This window comes from Tursiops truncatus, chromosome 3, assembly GCF_011762595.2.
Source record: "Tursiops truncatus isolate mTurTru1 chromosome 3, mTurTru1.mat.Y, whole genome shotgun sequence".
NCBI lineage: Eukaryota > Metazoa > Chordata > Mammalia > Artiodactyla > Delphinidae > Tursiops > Tursiops truncatus.
Genome location: NC_047036.1, coordinates 154,925,326 through 154,945,859, shown reverse-complemented (window position 1 = coordinate 154,945,859; position 20,534 = coordinate 154,925,326). Strand labels below are relative to the sequence as shown.

At 40.3% G+C, this 20,534-nt stretch overlaps 1 protein-coding gene across 4 annotated transcripts in view; it reads left to right on the top strand.

Annotated features, from left to right (window-relative positions):
- Nucleotides 1–1,075: 1,075 nt before the first annotated feature.
- LOC101334865 (uncharacterized) overlaps nt 1,076–20,534 on the top strand; it is a 69,812-nt gene continuing 50,353 nt past the window's right edge. For 2 of the 4 annotated variants that reach the window (XM_073802913.1, XM_073802912.1), the window contains exon 1: nt 17,751–18,098. The gene's annotated coding sequence lies outside the window, so the exon portion shown is untranslated. Of the gene's footprint in view, nt 5,871–17,750; nt 18,099–20,534 lie in introns of those variants that run through there. The other 2 variants (XM_073802915.1, XM_073802914.1) reach the window with 2 other exon arrangements.

Below are 20,534 nucleotides of genomic sequence, written 5' to 3'. Positions count from 1 at the left end.
TTTGTTATTGACACTGTTTGTTGTTTAAAGGTTTTATTTTTTATAATCACAAATAATTGCAGCTGATGAGCATCAAAGCCATCACCTATAGAGACTGTGCTCCAACTCGGGCATAGGTCCCCACTGTGTAGAGAAGAGTGGCTGCTAGGAGAGCTGGTGGCAAATGCAAGAGCATATGACAGAAATCTTAAAAGTTCAAAGTCCACACTGGTGTCAGAGTCAGGGCCAGAGTGGTCTTAGGCACAGCAACCCCTGCAGCCACAGGGCACACACCCAATGTTCCTGCCGTCTTCCTGCTGGCTTTGGGGAACCCAGCAAAGGCAGCTGGTTCCAGAATTGGTATTCCGAGTCTATTCATTTAGATACACAAGCTTTATGTGTTGTTAATGTTTCAGTCAAATCTCTTTTCTTTTTTAAAAAATTAATTAATTTATTTATTTTTGACTGCATTGGGTTTTTGTTGCTGCATGTGGGCTTTCTCTAGTTGTGATGAGCGGTGGCTATTCTTTGTTGCAGCATGCGGGCTTCTCACTGCGGTGGCTTCTCTTGTTGTGGAGCATGAGCTCTAGGCATGTGGGCTTCAGTAGTTGTGGCACATGGGCTCAGTAGTTGTGGCTTGCGGGCTCTAGAGCACAGGCTCAGTAGTTGTGGCACACGGACTTAGTTGCTCCGTGGGATGTGAGGTCTTCCCAGACCAGGGCTCAAACTCGTATCCCCTGCATTGGCAGGTGGATACTTAACTGCTGTGCCACCAGGGAAGTCCCTCAAATCTCTTTTCAACTCAACCTTTATTTCTTGTTTTAGATGTTTTGCTTATAAAATGCATATAATTAAATATTGTTTACTTTTTCCACTCTAATAAGTCATTTAACTGGAAGATTTGGTCCACTTACACACTTACATTGAACATAAGTACTGATACGTTTATATTTAAATAGGCCATATTACTCTGTGCTTTCCATTTGTTCCATCTGTTCTGTGTCCCCTCTCTTTTCTCCATCCTTGAATTCTTTTTTTTTTTTTTTTTTTTTTTTTTTTGTGGTACACGGGCCCCTCACTGTTGTGGCCTCTCTCCCATTGCGGAGCACAGGCTCCAGACGCGCAGGCTCAGCGGCCATGGCTCACGGGCCCAGCCACTCCGCGGCATGTGGGATCCTCCCGGACCGGGGCACGAACCCGTGTCCCGTGCATTGGCAGGCAGACTCTCAACCACTGTGCCACCAGGGCAGCCCCATCCTTGAATTCTTTTGGATTAATAACTTTTAATCATTCTATCTTTTTTCTCTCTTCCAAGCAGAAGTTACTCACTCTGTCATTTTTATTCTAGTGATTAGCCTAGAAATGCACCACATGCATTAGTATTTATCAAAGCCCAATATCAATTGATGTTAACTGAGGATTAATTACTGTCCTCCTAGAAAATAAAAGGACTACATCTACAAAACACTTTTCTGCATGTGTTTTGGAGAGTATAGGTATCCATATCTGTTGGAAATAGGAGTGAAATTGCTGAATAGTAGGGTAGACATGTGTCAGCTTTAATATTTAATAAATACTGCCAAACAATTTTATAATGTGATTGTACCAATTTATATTTCCCTTATCATTGCAAACAAGGTGTTGCCTATCTATTATTGTAATGGATCTGGTGGGTGTGTATTGGTACCTCATTGTGATTTTATTTTATGATTTCCTAGTGTCTAATGAAGTTGAGCATCTTTCCCTATGTTTATTGGTTATTTGGATATCCTACTTTTTTTTTTCCATTTTGATATCCTTCTTGTGTATTCATGTTTCATGCCCATCTTTCTATTGGGTTCTCTGTTTTTTACTGATTTCTAGGAGTCCTTTATATTTCATGAATTCAAGTTTTTGTAGATATTTAAGTATTACAAATATCTTCTCCACTCAACTGCCTGCCTCTCATTATCTTAGTTGTCTGCCCACTTCCTCAAGTACTAATTAGGTTACCTTTTGGAGGACTTCTGGTGAAGGGATGCTAGTTGTTGAAGGCCCTTCTTAGAGGCAGCTTCTAACTGCATTTCCAGATTTGAGTCCAGTTCTCTTTCAGATAAACAAACTGACTTTCTGAGGGCAAACAAAAATGAGCATACCCTTGGTGACAGACTCAAACTATTAAAAATCAAAGAATCTTATGGACATCTTAATGAAATTGCTGGCTCATAAGGATGTAAATGTTCAATTTGAGTAGTTACAGCTAAAGAGTTTTCCAAAGAAGTTGTACAATATACATTTTGTATCCAGCCTGCTACTGCACATCCTCATGAACACTAGATATTGTCAGTCTTTTAATGTTTCCCATTCTGCTGGGGATGTAGTAATATTGTGTTGTGATTTAAATTTGCATTTCCCTGATAATTAAAAAAGTTTATTGGCCATTTTGATATCTTTCTGTTCAAATTACTTGTTCTTTTTAAATTGGATTTTCTGCTTTTTTTCTCATTTATTTTTAGGAGCTTTTCATATATTCTGGATGTGTCCTTTGTCAGTTAAGTGTGCTACAAATATCTCTTCCCATTGTGTGTCTTGCATTTGAATTACCTTAACTATCTTTTGATAAACAGAAAATTCTAATTTGAACGCATGGTGGTGCCAACTAAAAATTGTCACTTGCCATTTGCCTCTACAAGAATTAGGTCATTAGCCACTGCAGTCACTGACCTTCAATACACTCTGAAAAGAGTTCAGGGTGGAGATCAGGAATGAGTCACTCTGTGCTCTGGGAAAAAACCAGCAGAACAAGCCTTCAGATAGTTAAGATATTTTCAGGAGAAGATCTTATGAGCCCAATTTCTTGCATCTTCTCATATCTAGAAAAACACTAAAATCAATGGACATAGATTTTAGTAACTATTACTTGCCTCTTGGTTGTCACTAGAAATCAAGGTTTTTAAGAGTAGGGCATTCTAATTTAAATACATAATTAAAGCTACTGAAAATAATAAAACATTTCAGTATGGTAGAATGTGTGTTTTCCATGAAGATGGTATGAGAAATGGAATTACATTTTGCTGAGAAAGTTTTGTACCTGGTCAGGAATAACTAAATTTAGATTGAAGTTAACTAAGTAAGTGGATTTTTTTTTAAGTAAGCTAATACAAGACTGGAATTTGATTTCTCTCTGTTAGACGTGCTCTTTTTGATAACAGATTATATAAGTTTCTATGCCCTTAGGTGATGCGTATTTGTTTTCTTTTAATCGTTTTGTGACTTTAGTTAAATGAATAAGTATTGTTTCACAGTGACCTGTTGTGTTTTAAAACTGTTTTGATATTTTTAACAAACTTCCCAAATATCAAATCTAAGCTTTTTAGCCTCCAGCTGACTATGGGATACTTCGAAAGAACATCTCTGAGACATCTCAGAGAGAAATGTCAAACTAGGTTTATTTGGTATGTTAAACTACTTCAAAAACATTGTCAAGTGATTGGAGATGAACCTTAGGTTATAGTGTATAGATAAATGTCATTTATATAGATATTCCAAAATTTATATGGAATCCCTAACATCTGATATGTCCTGATATGTTATCAATCATAATACTAGTTATTCTAAAGTGGTATACCCAAGTTTCCTGCTAATTGCATTGTACTCAAATCTTTAACTATGCTATTTTAAGTTTTGTCCTGATGTTTTTACAAAATGAAGATTTTCAAGAAGGCTGATAAAAAATGAACTTTTAAACAAATATAAGTTTCTGTTAGCCTTTAGATAATATCACTGGACTGGGTAACAAATGACAAGACTAATGGGAAACCTGATTATTTCATCCAGATCAACGGGAATTAATTACATGGCACTGAATGAACTGGTAAATATGATTTATAACTTTATGACTTTGGGAAATATACTGGCTTTAATCTTTGTTTTTCGGAAAAACCTTTTCTCTTATGCTATGACCTACAACAAGTTGATAAAGTATGCCTTTGTAAACAAAGATGAAACCTTTTTTTTCTCTCTACTTGATCCTGCCAGAATTTGTTGTCTCTAGCTGGCTCTCCTGTGGACTTAATATTATGCTAATTATTGTTTTAATTTGTTCTTTGTTTCCAAATTGTTTGTGCTTTGTGTCTCCCTGCTGCACTATGTCTTTGTCAATATTACTAGCTACATTACTTATATCCTGTCTATTTTATAAGTTTGTTGCCTCTTGTAGTACCTAGTGTGTAACCAGGCCTCCAACAAAACTTCTTCTATGGCTAAACATCTTAAGGAAATAGATCACATTATAACATAAAATAATTGTAATAATGTGATTCTAGGTATGGGAAGAAGCAACAAGGGAAAATGTCTTCTGGATCATAATTAGACAGAGGATCCAGAGAATCTTTAATTATCAATAGGGCCTAATCCGAAAATTAGCACCTGGAGTAGCATATCAAGAATTTTCACCTGACCTCGGATAAGCCTCCCAGCACTGTGGGACAAAATTTGGTCATAAAATGTCTCCCAAATATTGGTCAAATTCCTGACCAAGAGGAGAAGATCAATCATCAGGGATTGCAGCCCTCCAACGTGAGCCAGTGAAGCCTGAGAAAACTCAGGAAGGAGAAGAATACCTGCCATCTGGCAGCCATCAGACTGCAACCACTCCCTATGGTGAGTCCTGAGGAAACTCAGGATATGAAAATACAGGATACAGGCCCCAGATAGCTGTGGTATATATCAAAGGAACGATTTCATTGAGCCCAGACTCTTGCATCTTCCCATACATAGAAAAATGCTAAATTCCTTAACTTGAGATGTGGCCTCCTAAGCTAGAAGCCCTCAAAATTCCTGTTAACTCTCAACTTTTAGGCTGTAAATATTTTTAAGTCTACAGGTGTAAAGTAGACTCTTCCAAAGCGGAACAAAAGACAAATCTCAACATTTGGAACTCTGACACCGATGGCAGACACTCCCAGAAAGATCCATCTTACTGAGCAGTTAAAGCGTTGTCACCCCTTTTTCCACAAGATTGTGGATTGGACATTGACAGTGGGGAATTGTAACAGGGAAGAGCTAAATTGGACTCTATGTGATCTGTTTCTTTCACTTTACCCTTTGCTTTTCGTTGCTTTTGTTATTATAATCATACATAATGGCCGGCCTCAGGGAACCCTGCCCCTCTGCCTGAATGTTAAACTAAAGTGACTCTGTTCAGCTCACCGGAAGACAATCTGACCCCGCCCACCTGTGGATGGCTGCAAGAAAGAAGAAATTTACACATCCCCTCACCGAGGCTGGCCACTCCAGGAGATATTTGCAAAATTTATGGCCTTTTAACTTTACTTCCTCATCTCCTCCCCTTCTCTGTGCTATAAAAGAAACTGGCATCCAAACCCTGAGAAGACGGTTTTTCAGAGACAGTAATCTGCTATCTTCTCGGTCTGCCGGCATTCCGCATAAAGTCGTATTCCTTGCTTCATCACCTCCTCTCCGATTCATTGGCCTGTCGTGCAGCGAGCAGAGCGAGCTCGGACAGGGTAACATGGGGATCTGCTCACGGGCAGGTTGCCCCACAGGGCCGCTGGGCTTGATCGGAAGCTCGGGGATCTCTGTCTACGCCAGCCTCCTTCAGGAGAGCAGAGGGTCGGAGAATATCTCTGAGTCCAGATTGCCAGGGACTCCCTGCCACAGAGCTGTGCCCGGGTCACACCCCGCCCGTCGACTTGGCTGTGGAACTCCGAGGCTGCGGCGTAGAATGGGGGAGAGGCTAACCTAGCAGCTGCCGAGGCTCCTTTTGCCTTGAGGACACCTTCTCTTCTCATGCCCGCGTCGGCCTGGACTTCCACTCCAAGAACACACTAAATATTGGAAGATCAGAAAGAGGGCGTTTGGAAGTCGAGACGCACCTGTCAGCACCTACGGTGAGTCTCCCGGAGTGCACTCCATGACCTTTGACTGTCCCCGTACGGGAACTTCGGTTCCAATTTGGGAATTTCCCTACAAGGGGAAATCCTTATGTGGAATTCTCCCTGCAAAGGGAAAATTCTGATGTGGAATTCTCCCTGCAAAGGGAAAATTCTGATGTGGAATTCTCCTTGCAAAGGGAGATTCTGATGTAAGGCGCCGCTTTGGGGCAACGGTCCAGGTGGAGTGGGACTCGGAAGTCACGTTTGGGTGCGTCTCCGCCATATGTTTCTCCTTTTTCTTTTTGAGCATCCCTTTGCTGTTTCCTTTTACGGTTTATGTTTTATGTGCGACTTCCAGCTGACGAGGTGAAGGTTTATGTTTTGATTTGAGCGCGCTAACATCTAACGTCTGTTACCAACTGCTCGAGCCAAAACAGGAAGCGCTTCCCCTAAGGTTCCACCCCAACATGGGAACGCTTGGGGAAAATTTTAAATGACTGGTCGACCTATAGCTATGATCCAATGACAAAGAAAAATGACCTGAAAATGGGTCTCCTACAATTAAATCTCTATTGCCACAGGATGGGAAAATGGACTGAGGTTCCCTTATGTTCAGGAATTTATGTCCCTTTTATTATAATCCTGCTCTGGGTGGCTGCATAATCAAAAGCCTGAGGGAAAAAACCCCAACTCTCCTGACATTCTAAATGATCCCCTTCTAACTTCTCCCAACTCTCAGGATGGGGGAACCAAGCTTCCCCCACTCCTACAAGTTCCCTTACTCCTTCAGATTCTTCTGATCAAACTAAGACCCCACCTCCCCAGAGGGACAATCCCTGCTGGGACAACATTTTATCAACCAGTCTGCCCCTGTTATCAGAGCCAATTTGAGCACTATCTGGTTTAACTTTTAGCTATGAAACCATGACCACAGAAAGAGAAAGATGATTTTCGACAGTATGGCCACAATATTGTTTAGACGCCAGAGAAAATTGGTTAAAATAAATTTTTTCTTAAAATAAAATTGCAAAAACCAGTCCTTTTGGCGTGTGCAATTAGAAAAAACTACCTTGTTAAACTACTTCTCTTCAAAATTCTGACCCTGAGAGAACAAAAATATACCTAGGACAAAGCTTGAAGTTAACTCTTATCATGTCCTTGAGCTACAAACACAGCCCACTTACCTGAGACTTCAGCCTTGGGTTAATTAGTAGAACTTCAAGCCAAGAAGAAAAAAAAAAAAGAGGCAAAGAGACATTTTAAATCTCAAGTGAAAACTATGAGAGCTCTCTCTGTCTGGATATATGTGTATGTCTCAGTATGTGTTTTTGTCTTTGGATAATATTGCTGAGGTTAATTTGTAAATGAGCTCTATTTAATTGGCTTAAAAGAAAAGTAAACAATTCTAAATACAAGAAAAATTAGGCTAAATAAATTTCAGGTTCATGTGACCTGGGAAATATTCAATATTAAATTAATACCTGGTATTAATGTTTAAGTTTGTTGATCTAATCAATATAGACATGTCTTTAGAGCCAGCAACATTAAGTATAATACTTTTATTGTGCCTAGGTTTAATATAAACTAAATAAGATCTTATTATATCTGTTACAAATTTGTCAACAATGAAAATAACTCGATGTGAAGAAACTTCCAAGACAAAAAAATGCAAATAAGATAAGAGCCTTGGGTGAACTTTTTAGGAATAATTATGCTTTAGTAACGTCTACTTAAGAATAATCTCTCTAGATATTCGACAACTTAAAACATTTAGAGTTGTGCTAAATTAAGTTAAAGGATGGAAGTTTATTAAATAACTAGTCCATTTCCAAATAAAATAAGATACTGAAACTGTAATTACTGAACATTGGCTTCCTTTTACAGAGAAACAAAAGGTTTAGAACTATTAAAAAATGTGTTTGGTGCCACACTGAGATGTTTTCTATAAGAAAGCACATTCTTCAAAAATTATTATTTGGATGTATATTTACCAACCTACAGAGTGGTGATATAAAGGATAGTTCATGGTTGCTTAAGGAAAGTAGGATGTATGTTTTTAGTAAAAAAGGTATGAGGGGGCTTCCCTGGTGGCACAGTGGTTAAGAATCCGCTACCAATGAAGGTGACACGGGTTCGAGCCCTGGTCCGGGAAGATCCCACATGCCGCGGAGCAACTAAGCCCGTGCGCCACAAGTACTGAGCCTGCGCTCTGGAGCCCACGATCCACAACTACTGAAGCCCGTGAGCTACAACTACTGAAGCCAGCGAGCTACAACTACTGAAGCCCGCGCACCTAGAGCCCGTGCTCTGCAACAAGAGAAGCCACCGCGATGAGAAGCCTGCTTACTGCAACCCTCCAGTTCGCCACAACTAGAGAAAGCCCGAGTGCAGCAGCGAAGACCCAATGTAGCCAAAAATAAATTTATTTTTAAAAAAGGTATGAGGAATGGAATTGCATTTTATTAAGGAAAAAGGAAGTAGGACTAACTTACAGGTGGCTGTTTCTGAATGGGAAAATAAAGTGATGGATACAGAAAGTGATAAAAAAAGTTTGTGGAAAGTGGACCCCAAGAAAAGAGTTTTGTGCATGGTACAAGTTTTCTTAAGATGTTGAACTGCCTTGGATGACAGATTTTAATTCTTTACCTTTTAAGTGATCAGGTCTATATTTGCCTTTAAAATCTTTTACTGTTACTTTGGCTAAGTGAATAACTGTTGTTTCACAGTGACATATGATCTTATCTGACTGAGTGTTCTAAACCCTTTTGTTTTTTTGATAAAACTTCCCAAACCAAACAGTAGTGGAGTTTCTTTGACCTCTAGCTAACTTTGGGATGCTTCAAAGGGCCCCTGAAACATCCCAAAGAGAGATATTACACTAATTAGGTTCATTTGGTAATTTAAAAGTACATGGGAAGTATTGTCAAATGTGTAATAAATCTTCTTAGGTTATATTGTATGGTAATTGTTACTAATACAGATATTCTAGAAATTATATATGGAATTTCAAAAAATTCTGATATGTAGTGGTAAAATGTTATCAGTTATAATTCTAGTTATTATCGTAAGTGTCATATGTCACAACAGTAACCAAGTTACCTTGTTAATTACATTGTAATCAGATTTTAAACGTGCCTTAAGTCTTTTGTCATTATAGACACTTACATGGTTTTACTCTGATGCCTTTGCAAAAATGCTTCCTCTTCAAGAAGATCTATAAAAAGGACTTTTGCATAAACACAAGTTTCTGACTTTCAGACCATAATGATAAACTGGATATAAAGAAGCTCTTCTCCTCAAGCTACTTATGATTTACAATAATTTGGTAATTTACATCTGTGTGTAAAATTAAAGCATTTATCTTTTCTCTATATCTGCTCCCTCCAGAGATTGGAAACTCTTAGGTCCCCAGCAGCTTTATCAGATAAATTAGGAAAGCTATCTCACAGGTACAGAAACCTCAGGGTATTTCGGAGAACTTGAAAAGGGAGGAATTCACCTAGATATGGTAAGCAAAATCTGTGACAAGCCCTTCGTGTGACTTTCCTGAGAGGTCTTTTAAAAGTTCACTCTGAGACCCCTTATAAAAATTTCAGCAAGCAAAAAAGCCTATATGATCAATTACAGTTATATAAATCATCAGGCCAAGTTTGTTGAGACCAGACTGAAATTTGGTTCTCTCTCTGTTAAGAGAACAAAGTTTTCTTGGAGTGCTGCTTTTAATAACAGACTATGTAAATTTCTTTGCCTTCAAGTGATTTGTATGTGCTTTTAAAATCTCTCGGTATTTTGGTTAAGTAAATAAGTATTATTTCACAATGATCTATGAAGATTTTGACACACATAGATAAAGTTCATTAGGCTTCTACACAAATTAACCCCTCATTGTCAGACTTTTGCTATCCTGATGTCTTTGTAGCATGGCAACGGTCTATTCCTAAGTCAGAAAGTTTAAAATGGGTAAACAATAGCTGTAAATTAAACAGTCAGGGCTATGGAAAATCCAAGATGGCCACTTGGCTTTTTCTGTCTCCCTGGTAAATCTCATTTTATTTGATAGGATAAAGCCTTCCCTGGCTACAAGATTAATGCCCTCACAATGGAAAAAAAATTATGTTTCACTAAATATTAAATTCTAGTTTTGTTAATTAAGGTCTGTGTTTACCAAGACTCACTTCCCAGATAGTTCCTTGCTGTTATGTTATATTGCTAAAAGTTTAATTAGATTATTAAAGGAAACTCTTAAGTTTGTTTGTAAAGCTTATCTCAGTAGTCTATCTTTAGATGAAGATCGGATGCCCTATGACTTACAACCAGGGGATTATACATACTGGAAAAGACACAATTTAAAGGACTATCTCCAACCTGGATGAAAGGACCCTTATCAGAGAGAATGGCTGACCTCAAAATCACCTTAAAACAACGCTCAAGGGCTTCCCTGGTGGCGCAGTGGTTGAGAGTCCGCCTGCCGATGCAGAGGACACGGGTTCGTGCCCCGGTCTGGGAAGATCCCACATGCCGTGGAACGGCTGGGCCCGTGAGCCATGGCTGCTGAGCCTGCGCGTCCGGAGCCTGTGCTCCACAACGGGAGAGGCCACAACAGTGAGAGGCCCGCGTACCGCAAAAAAAAAAAAAAAAAAAAAAAAAAAAAAAAAATGTACATGACCATGCCAAATGACTCCATTCCTTTGGACAGGGTAACACAAGTGCTGACTTTATCTGGACTAGGATCAAAATTACTACCAAACGAAACGTGGCTCGTAGGCTTGCTTGGGCCCCTGGTTACAATAATTCTTTTACTAATCTTTGGCCTCTTTTTTTTTTGAACTACTTGTTAAATTCTGTGTCCTCCAGAGTACAACAGGTTCACATCAAGATAATGATGATGCAAAGATTCCAGCTATTTCTAAGAACAGATCCTGCCAAAATAACAGCGGAAGTCACCGTGGAGCCCCTTTATAAAACAGGGCAAGAGCTCCATGACCCCAACTAGGTGGGGTCTACGAGCCCCTTGCCAGCCTGATGAAGCTACAGAAGACAGACTGTAGTCCCTCATCCTCCCAATAAAGATTTCTTGGGGTTCATGTCTCAGGGGGGATTTGAAATGGAAGATAGATTGGCCTCCGGGCTGGACAGCTGGTGTTTGTCAAATGGAGCAAAACTGAAGTTTTGTCCTCAGTCAGACAAGAAGGGCGCCCGTTTCCCTTCCTCCGTTAATATGGAGGGAATGAACTAGCAGGGGGGAATTTGTTGCAGCAAAAATAGAAATGAGACTTTTCTGATAAACAAGGAAAACAAGCAACAGTGAACAGGCTGGGAAAACAGCATAAACAGGCCTGAAAGAGTTAAGCAATCTTGGTTATTCTTTAGCTGTTACTACTAATGAACACTTGTAACTAGACTTGTACTTCACAAAGCTAAAGAAAGCTGATTACTCTGATTCCATATGAATTGTTCCCTGCCTCTAGCATTTACCCTCGCTGCATTCTCTTAGCAAATCACCCCTTGTAACTGTTTACTCAGGCCATAACCCAGAGATAAACGGACCCAATTACCAGGTTGCCTGATGACAGCAGTGACTGTTTTAAAATACTGCAAGAAGAAGAAGAATGCAAGACCCTCACCACTTTGATCCTTATCACTTATCCTGGACTGTGAGTTCCACCTATAAGACACCCTGTGATTCCCCAGGACAGGAGGGCACAGTTGTTGCGGCGCTAGCCTGCTGTGTCTTCCCTTCTGCCTGTCAGAAAAATAAAGCCATCTCTCTCTTCCTCCAAAATCTCTGCCTCCGTGTTTCTGTTCGGCATCGGTGCACAGGGAAGCCGATATTTCGGCAACATCAACACCTCGTCTCCGATTCATTGGCCTGTCTGCGGCGAGCAGAGCAAGCTTGGACTCGGTAACAAGTGCAGTTGCAAGATATGTCTATTACAGAAAGTTTTATTGAACAGCACTGATTTAGAATCTACATTTCTTTACCATTCACCTTTAGATCTATAATCCACATACTATTGAAACAGTCCTCCTAAAATCGAGTTCTGCTGACAACTTTAAGATTAACTTCTCTATCCAAAATGTTATTCTTTTTCTTTTTCAACACCTGTTCCCCTCAAGATTGAAGAGTATCAAAGAAAAGGTGGGGGGCGGGGGTTGAAACTGAGCAGGCCCTTGTGGGGCCCTCTTGGGCCCAAAAGACTTTTTGTGTCCCCCGTTTCTGGTTTATAGGAAAAAGGTTTTCAGCCTCCTAGACCTTACCTGAGTTCCAAAGAGCATTATCAAATAGTTACTAATTAGGGCAGTGAAAGAATACAGAAAGAAACCGGGGTACAGCATGGGGCAGGGTCCTGGTTCCTCCTCAAGGAATATACATAACAATATGTCTCTGCGTTCTTCTACAGGAACTAGCCTCCCCACCACCAGGTGGAGGATGGTAACTTCAGGCTGAGCACAAGCACCTGGGCCCAGACTGGTAGGAACCAGGAGGCTGATGATTGAGATTCTTGGAACCCCACCCCGTTGCCTCACCACCAACCAAATCAGGAAGGTTACACACCCTGCAGCCCTTCCCTCAACTTTTTCCTGTAAAAACTCTTCCTTGAAAACTATTGGGGAGTTTGGTCTTTTTGAGCACAAGTCACTTGTTCTCCTTGCTTGGCCCTTACAGTAAACCTTTCTCTGCTCCAAACTCCGATGTTTTGGTTTGGGCTCATTGTGTTTTGAGCACACTAACTAGGGTTCAACAACACTATTAAGTTTGTGAATAAGATAAGGAAAGGATCAAGTTTTATTTTTTATATATATATACACGAAAAGGCAAGTGAAAGAATATTCATAGCGGCATTCTTCTTAATATCCAACAACTGGAAACAACCCAAATGTCTGAAGGGATAAATAAATTATGATGTATTCACATAACAGAGTAATGGGCTGCAATATCCAACAATATGAGTTTATCTCCAAAGATAATGTTGAATGAAAGAAGCCAGACACAAGAGAATATATACTGTATACTGTAGTTATTTAAAGTTTTTAAAATGCAAAAATAATCTACAGTGTTAGAAGTCAAGATAGTGGTCATGTTAGCTAGGCAGCAGTAGGGAAAGGATAGAGTTAAACCAAAGTGTGATTTGTTTTGCAGAAACTATCAGTTAAATGGCAGAAACACACCATGTTCCAAAAAGGTTACAGTGCATTCCAGTCAAGATACCACAGTGCTAACAAAGAACCAAGAACCTGCTTGCTTGCAGTTTTTGGCAACCTAGCGTAACCTTTGCCTCATTATAATGATCATGCCTACCCTTTCATGAATATGTGTGATGCCCCCAGGCTTAAAACTTCCCCTGTCCAGCTGTTTATGGAGAGTTATGTCCCTATCTCCTTACTTGTCAAAAGTAATAAATGCCTCTGTTTTAATGGAAAGTACTTGGTGTGTTCATTGGCTATGCACCCCAAGGAGGGACCAATAGTGTCTAGTAACAGTTACCTTTGGGTAGAAGGGATGAGGTAGTTGTTGGGAGGGCATGAGGGGAGTATTTGGAGTACTGGAAACATTCTATTTCCCTGGATGGCAGCTATATAGCTGGGTGGTGGTTGTGTTATGGAATCAAACTTTGGTCTGCTAGCCTGCAGGCAGTAAACCAATCTACTATACTGGGTTGTGGTGAAGGAAAGTGCGGCGTCTACTGTAAGGCACCAGACAAAGAGTCTGGGACAGCTAGTGCTCAAAAAGCCCAAACTCCCGGATGGGTTTCAGCAAAACATTTTTAAAGGCAAGGTGAGGGAGGAGGAGTCCCAGGTCTGTGATCAGTTCATGCACAATTTTCTGATTGGTTGATGGTGAGGTAACAGGGTGGTATCACTGGGGTTAACGTTACCAATCCTCAGCTGCCAGTAGGCCTGGTGGCAACATGCTCATGGTCATCAGGTAGTTAATTTCTTCCATTTGGAGGGGTTTTAGCATTTGCAAAACAACTCAGGAAATGTGCATCAGATAGTATTATATAGGTACTTCAGAGAGGAGCTACAGCAGAGGATATAGGGGAGGGGTCTGTCCCAGGAAGGTCCCATAGGGTCCTGCTTGGTTACAGTTATATAGCAGTGTTAACTTGTGATGACCCATTAAGCAGTATGCTATTAAAGAATAGGGCTTCTTTCTTTAAGGTAAAATTATGACTGTCATATAGGTATAAAATGAACAGATTTTAAGTTAACTAGTGAGGGAACAAACAAAAAGTTACAAATGGTGCAAAAGACGTGAAATGAATTTATAAACAGATACAGAACTGTTTTTTTTTCTGTGTGTGAGGCGGGGGGCTAGAGGGAAATCAGTTGTCGCTCCACCAGACAATTTATTTGCCAGTGTACAGAAAAGAATAATTTGTATTGTTTTCAGCTGTCTACTGATATTTAAACTTACAAACTTTTAAAATAGCTCAAAGATAATGAAATGTTCATACCTTATAGAATCAGATAACCTGGAAGGGCATGCTCTAGACACATAATTTTCTCCTGCAGACACCAAATAATCCTTTTGGTCCATTTCACAGTCTTTCACATAACTTAAGAGTTGTCAGTCTGTATATTATACTTCCATTTAAAAAAAGTTTATTAAAAAATAAAATTAAATAAAGGAAAATAGAGAGTTCTGTAAAACATGCATCAGCTTTCTCAGGTGTTCCCCAAGGCTACTTTAAATTCCTGAGACTTCCGCACTGACCAGCTTTCTTTAAAGCTTCAACCTCTTGCCACATGGCTGGCCTCTGTCTTACTTCCCTCTTCCCAATTCCCCCTCCAGAGACTAACTATCCAGATGTCTACTTGGTGGGGCAGGGGAAATTGACTGTAATGTTGATTGGGAAAGGAGATCTAAAGATTTGCCTCAAAGAGTTTTCTCCTTGCCCTCTTTATCTTTTTTTTGTTTTAGCCTCCACCTTCAGTCCCACTTCCAGAAGTATCTGGTATTACCACTCCTGTTTGAGGTTTCTGAGATATAAAGTCAAACTGGCTTTCAGCTTTTTTTATAGCTGTCTGGGGATTTGGCATTTTTCAGGTTTGCCAAGAAAATAACATCCGTCTACTTTTCAGGTCCAAAATGTTACTGGTGTGTCCTTGCCTGATTTTTCCTGAACTTGTGAGTTAACTTTTCAAATAATACCTTAATTTTGGCTTTAGTAGGTTTTGGAAGGGAACAAAATTTGATGTATTGTTAGAGAAAAAAGTATTATCCTACCTGTTAAAAAAAATTGTTCATGATATTTGTTAAAGAACAGTAAGGCAGAGTTTATTCAAGGGGGGCCATTGTGATTGGGTATAGGGACCACTGCAATGGAATCTTGCAGTTGGGAAGAGGAACTGGGATCAATTCCAAATACAGCATAAGCAAGTAGGAATTTATAGCCAATGAGCCAGGTGGGGGTGGTCAGAGAATAGATAATTACTAAGAGGAAACATCAGGGGTGAGGGGGGGACCAAACTAACAGAATACTTGCTGAAAACAGACATCACCTGAGGCATGGTGGAGGAGGAATTACCAGATATCAAGAGTGATAAGATATGGAGGATGGGGTATTCTGGCTAAACTGATTTAGTAGTATTCTTGCTAAAATTTGACAATGCAGAAACAAAAATGAGAACCCAACTCTTGAGGCCTAATTGAAAAAGAGCTCAGAGGAGCCTGATTAGAGTGTGACCAGCCTAATCTCTAAATACTCCATTTACCTAAATTTTAAAAACTTTTCTGGTACTTTTAAAAATGTCTAATTGTATTGTTGTCAAAGAATGTGGTACTTATGATACCAGTTCTTTGAAATGTGTTGAGACTACTTTTATAACCTAGCATAAGGTCATTTTTTATAACCATATGATTAAAACTTATTTTCATTAATTTGGGGATGCAATATTCTATGTGTTTGTCCGTTAAGTAAAACTTGTTAATTTTGCTCTTCAGATATTCTATATCTTTAGTGATTTTTTTGGTGAGATTTTCTGTCAATTTCTGAGAAAAATAGTTTAAAAATAACTCAGTAGATTTGTCAGTTCTCTTCTGTCAATTTTTGCTTTATATATTTTGAAACTCCATTATTAAATACATAAAAGTTTATGAATATTTTCTTTTCTTGGTGAATTAACTTTTATTGTTATGTAATTACCTTTTCCACCTCTAGCAATATTTTTTGCTTTAATGTGTGTGTGTGTGTTAGTAGCTACATTAACTTTCTGGGGTTAATATTTGCCAGGTATATCTTTTGCCAGTTTTCCACTTTCAAGGTTTGTGTATCCTTATGTTTTAGCATATAGCTTAGATTTATAAAAATGTAGTCTGCCAGTATTTTTCTTTCAATTGGAAAGTTCGGTTCATGTGCATGTGTAGTGATTACGAATAGACTTGGCATTATTGCTATCATCTTCTTGCATATTTTTTATTTACCTGAGTTTTTATGTTTGTGGGTTGTTGCGTTGTGGGGGGGGGTGTTGGTTTCTTTTGGTCCTTCTCCCTCTCCCTATTCTACATTCTCTGCCTACTTGTTGGGAAATTGCACACTCTTATGTTGTGAATTTTATCAAGGGCCATTTCTCCACCAAACCATGATGAATATGTTCATGCAGTTTCTGATGTACGAATGACCTTGTAGTCCTGGAACAACTGTCTGATTCAAGGTATTTGAATCGAAAAATACAGTGGTAGATTTTTACTTTGTTGCTATCTGGGTTACCTTCACTTGATTAAATGAACTGTGAAGATTTTCATGTTTTTCAATATTTTGAAATAGTTCAAACATCTCTCAAAAAGAAACAGAGTTGGACACTAGTTTAACAGAGTAAAGACATATTTTATTCAGTACTATTACAATAGGGGCTTCAGTAAAACTGAACTCAACTCCCAGTAGAGCAAAGACAGCTGGGGATTTACAGCTCCAACAAGCAGGGTAAAGGGGGTCAGTGGATGGAAAATTACTAAAAAGGAGACAGCAAATTTGGGGGGATCCTTGCCAAAGGCTGGCCAAGGACTTACACATCAAGAGTAGGGGATGAGGAATTTGATCAGATATTAATAATGCGGGATTCTACCTAAACTGACTTAGCAGTATTCTTGCTAAAACTGGGCTCCACAAGCCAAGGACAGGGCTCAAGGAGGAGACCTAGTAGAAAAGAAGTCTCATAGGAACCTTCCTAAAGTTTAGTCAAAGGTGGAGTCTTTGTCACATCAATAGAAAGAGGCAGATGAAGCTACCGGTTATTTTTAGAAAAACAAATATTACAATCTAAGCTACCATATAGATCTGCCCCAAATGTCATGTACTTCTCCAAATTCCAGCGGCAGACCCAGCTGTAACTGACAGCTCTGGCCACACATTTAATTAGAGATTTTGTCTGCATTCCTTTTTTTAAAAAAATTAATTTATTTTTGGCTTCATTGGGCCTTCTTTGCTGCGCGCAGGCTTTCTCTAGTTTGTGGTGATCAGGAGGCTACTCTTTGTTGTGGTGCTCAGGCTTCTCATTGCAGTGGCTTCTCTTGCTGCAGAGCACAGGCTCTAGACGCATGGGCTTCAGTAGTTGCAGCACGCAGGCTCAGTAGTTATGGCTCACGGGCTTAGTTGCTCTGCCGCATGTGGGATCTTCCCGGACCAGGGCTCGAACCTGTGTGCCCTGCATTGGCAGGTGGATTCTTAACCACTGCTCCACCAGCGAAGCCCTTGTCTGCATTCTATACAGTGATAATTCTGAAGCAAATACGGCAGCACCTGACACTGAGCTAGGAAAGGAGGTACAGTAGCCACCATTCATGGAGTGCTCACTCTGCATCTGGTATGTTAACTACCACATCTACTCAGTCTTCTGACAACTTTGCAAGGGACTCCTCTAGGCTCCCTTTATTTCAGAGGAGGAAAGTGAGGCTTAGCCAAGGCTGTCTGCCCCTTCTTCCCTACCCATGGGTTACGAACCCACAGGTTCTAATGAGAGGCTTCTTTAGGGTTGCCGGGGTAAGGTTACCGCGCAGTCAACTCCTGGCTTGGCAAGCCACAACCTCACCAACATGAGGTAGCCATTCGGGAAGCCACCACCTTCCGTCCCGCTGGAACCGCCCCTCCCCCCACCACCCGAGGCCCGCGCCTGCGCACTCCTGACACCCCGCGCCGCGCCTCCGCAGCTTTGTGGGAAATGTAGTCCAGCTCCCCGGGGTGGAGATGCTGGGAGGGGCGGCATTGGTCCGCTGGTTGCTCTGGCTCCTGCTGGGAGAGGGTGAGTGCGGGGCCACGGCGGGAGGCGCCGGGTCTGGAGGGCGCCGGAGGGCCTGGCAGGAGGAGTCCAGTACAGCCGGGCAGGCCCCTTAGGGGCGGGGCGGGGCGGGCTGCAGATGGGCCGCGACCTCTCGGACCCTGCGTAGCGCCGGGCTTCTAGTTCCAGATGTTCCTCCTCTCGCCCCGGGGGCCCAGCCGGGTTGGGAACACCGAGAGCTGAGGCACCGGACGCGGTCCTTCCACCACCTGTCCCCCGAGTGGCGAGGGCAGGGGACCCGACGCGGCGGCCCCGGGTCCCAGGGGCAGGTGAGGGACCGAAGGCTCTGGAAGTCTCTCGGACCTTGGGTTCCTCCCCGTCGCGGGCTGTCCCCCGGACCAACCTCGAAAGTCTCGGGGGATGCTGGACCAGGGTGCGGGTGTCCGGGCTCCAGCACCTGCCCTTTGTGTAAACCGCATCTCGGGGACCGCCCTCAGTGATTTCCGATTCCTAAGGGTGATGGCGTGGGCTCCCCTTAACTCATCTCTCTGTAAGAATGGGGAGGCCAACCCTGTGCAGATTTCTGCTTCAGGGAATCTTTTTCTTTCTTTTCTTCCTTTATTTATTTAAAGCAGTTTTTCTCTTACCAAAAAAAAAAAAAGTTCATTGTAGGACAACTAGAAGATTCAGAGGAGCAAAAAGGAAAAAATCATTTGAAAACTGTCAGAATCTGCATGTCGGCATGTATATACGTATAAACACAGAAACGCTTTGTTTTTAAGCAAATATATGGATATTAGTATTCTTTTCTCCATTTACTTCAAAAATGAGTGCACAAGTCTTAAGCTCCGTGATTTTTTAATAAATATTTTTATCTGTGTAGTACCACTTAAGATGCAGAATAAACTTTTGTAAGTTTTGAAACTATCTACTTATACCAATTTTTAAGAACAGCTAAGTCTGCTTGTTAATGAACATGAGGAAAAGTATGTCTGTGCCATATTTAATCCTCTCTTTAGGCCTTTGTTTTCTTTCTCAGGGCTGTTGTGGGGTTTTTTGTTTGTTTAGTATTATAAACAATATAGGCCATCTGGCTACATATATCTTTGCATTCTTGTCTCATTCTATAAATCTCTTCAAGTGAAATTTCTAGATCATACTGTAAGGCTTTTGATACCTCCTGTCCTATTCTCTAGAAAAGTAGTAGTTTATAAACATTGCAAGGTAAGGGTGCCTGATTGACCCACAGCAAGTCTGAGTGTTACTATTCTCTAACTTTCTGAGAGGTGCAAACAATAGGGTTGTTTAGATTTGCTTATTGAAAACTAGTGAATATTTTTATGCAGTTTGCATTGTGTTTTTAAATTGTGTCTGATACACAAGTATATTTCCAATTTCTATGCAGAAATGTTACATTTTCATATGTTCAGATGTGCAAACCTTCCCTTCATGTTTGGGTCTTTGACATCATTGTTAGAGGGTCTTCTATTCCATATGTCACAAAATGTTCATCTTCATTTTCTTGTAGTACTTTAGTTTCACTTTATACGTAAATTTTTATTCTTTTCCAAATGGTAAGTCCTTGTTCCAAGTTACTGAATCATTCATCCTTTCTTCATTGATGTGAAATGTCACTTTTTTCATATCCTGAATTCTTATATATAAATTTTTTTTCTGAACTGATTGTGTTGGTAGGATTTTAATTTGTTCTATTCATCCTTTTCCCTGGTAGACTATAACATCCACGAGGGTAGAGAGTTTATCTATTTTGTTTACAGCTGTATTCATCCCTTGCCCTAAGAATGGTGCCTGGTACACAGTAGGTGGTCAATAAGATATCTGGTGAATGAGTGACACTATACAGTAACACTATGTTCTAATTATCATAGCTTTATAATATCTGGAGGGCAAGTTCTCACATCCATTGTTATACAACACAATTAACTTTTTTTAAAAAATCATTTTTTCCATAATTAACTTTACAAGATTATTATTTAGCTGTAACTTGGTTGGGAATATGTTAAGTTTATAAATTAATTTCAAAGAAGTGACAACTTAGGATACTGTGACATCCTATCCAGGAGTATGGTATGTCTTTCTCTGTTCAGCTTACTTTATATATCTAAATAAGCTTAATAAATAAAAAGTATAGTTTTCTCTACATTAATACTATACACTTCTTATTTGGCTTATCTGTAGGTATTATATTGTCGATAAGAAAAGATATTCACAACCTAAAAGTTGAGAGTTATGTTTTATTCGGCAGGAATTTTTAGGACTTCAAGCCCAGGAGGCAGCATCTCAAGTAACCCTGAGAGAACTGCCCCAAGGAGGCGAGGGGTGGGTGGGGGCTGGGGGGGGGCAGGATATATAGGAGTTTTGCAACAAAGGGCAGGTAGTCTGAATGTCAGAAGATTATGGTTAATTAAAGAAAACCAGATACCTCAAGTTGAGGAATTT